Here is a 1,894-nt window from a genome sequence, read left to right on the forward strand (position 1 = left end):
CTCAGATCCTGAATGACACTTATGCAAGTCCACTTTAATGCTTTCTGTGCTCACCCCTACTCTTGCTTAAGATTACTTTTTGTTTCCTTTCAGCTGCTCCTCTAAATCACCATGGGAATAAGTGACTGGCAACAAAAATGCAAACTAAGTTGGTTAATGTTTCATAAAAGCCATCTGTAAGAAGACTAGCTCAAGCCCTACTTTATTGTTATTTATTTATTTATTTATTTTGCTGCAAGAAGCTTTGTTGTTTCATTTTTTCCAATGCATGGGAGAGGGCTTCAGGGTGGTTAAAAGAACGGCTAGTAGTTTTAGGGAAAGACTTAGGTAAAAGCCAGACACCATGGGGCATGCAGAGAGGCCTCTGAAAGGCCTGTGGGCTTCAAAGGCTCCTAGTCCTGCTTGAGAGTGAGCCTTTTGAAGAGATACTTTCCTAGCCCAGCCTGGGGGCTGGCCAGCCTGCAGATGTTAGTAAAATGGTCACCCATTTTCTTGATGAGTTTCACCTCCTCATCCAGGAAGTGGTTCTTCAGGAAGGCACAGAGATTGAGGGTCTGCATAGGTAGAAACCACAGCATGGAGCTCCAAAAGGGCCTGGTTCAGGTTCCTCTCCAAGGCCAAGGCAGCTTCCATGGTGTGCTCGGTGTTGCCCGCCTCATCTTGGAAAGGCTTCAGCACCTCTTGAAAGAGAATGCAGCCACCGCGCTGGTTTTGCAACTTTAGGAGATGCACCCTCAAGATTCTTTTCCGCCAACTCATGGAAGAAGTGGCCCACGACCTTGGGAGCCACATCATCAGGGTCAAAATAGCAGCTCAGAGAGAGGTAGGTGTAGGAGGCCTGCAGATGCAGGTTGGTCAGGTGGTTGACCACAGCCTCCACCTCGGTGGAATAATTCTGACGAATTTGGGAGCTCATGGTTGTTTGGCAAAAAGGAGCTAAGGTAGGAAAATACTGGTATGTTGTCTGGTCTCAGAGGTGGTTCTGAAAGTGGTGACTCGATAAAACACTGGAGAGTGGTCAGAGGCTAGAAGAAGGGGCATCTCAGGGTCTGTTCTGTCCAAATATTGTTAAAGCAAGAGAGAGATACAGGACTGACAAGGGCACTATCAAGCCTTACTTTATTTATTTATTTATTGTTTAAAGATCACATATGTCTCCTTTTTACCCAATTGACAACCCCCCTGGCCACTCCCACTCACCAAGACAAGCCCCCACTGCCCCAGTGTCCATGTCCATTGGTTATGCTAATATGCATGCATACAAGTCCTTTGGTTGGTTTTTTACCCTCTCCGCCCGCCTTCTCTCTGAGGTTGTCAGTCTGTTCAGTGTTTCTTTGTCTCTGGATCTATTTTTGTTCATCAGTTTATGTTGTTCATTATATCCCATACTAGAGGCCCAGTGCACGGATTCATACACCGGTGGGATCCCTCAGCCTGGCCTTGGGGATAGTGCTGAAACTGGCTCTCCAATATCCCCTGAGGGGTCACAGATTGCGAGAGGGCACAGTCCAGGCCAAGGGACCCCATTGGTGCACAAAAACCAGGCCTCTGACATCCCCCGATGGGTCCGGGGTGCGGGTGAAGCAGATTCAGGGCCGACAGTGCCCCAGCAGCAACCTAACCCACAGCTGTTTCCACGAGGAATTGGGCTCCCTCCTCTACTGGTTGGAGCATCAGCTCCCTGGTGGTCATTGTGCATCATAGCTACTGGGCAAATGGTCGAATGGTCAGATGGTCGCTTAGGCTATTTTATATATAGATATGAGTGAGATCGTGTGATATTTATCTTTTTTCATTTGCCTTTTTTCACTTAACATAATGCTCTCTAGGTCCATTCATACTGTTGCAAATGGTAAATTTTCCTTCTTTTTTTTATAGGGGTATAGTATTCCAT

At 46.9% G+C, this 1,894-nt stretch overlaps 1 pseudogene; it reads right to left on the reverse strand.

Annotated features, from left to right (window-relative positions):
- Positions 1-392: 392 nt before the first annotated feature.
- On the reverse strand, positions 393-916 carry LOC102431514 (annotated as a pseudogene).
- Positions 917-1,894: the final 978 nt, after the last annotated feature.

Source organism: Myotis lucifugus, unplaced genomic scaffold (assembly GCF_000147115.1).
Source record: "Myotis lucifugus unplaced genomic scaffold, Myoluc2.0 scaffold_2, whole genome shotgun sequence".
In the NCBI taxonomy this organism is placed as follows: Eukaryota; Metazoa; Chordata; class Mammalia; order Chiroptera; family Vespertilionidae; genus Myotis; species Myotis lucifugus.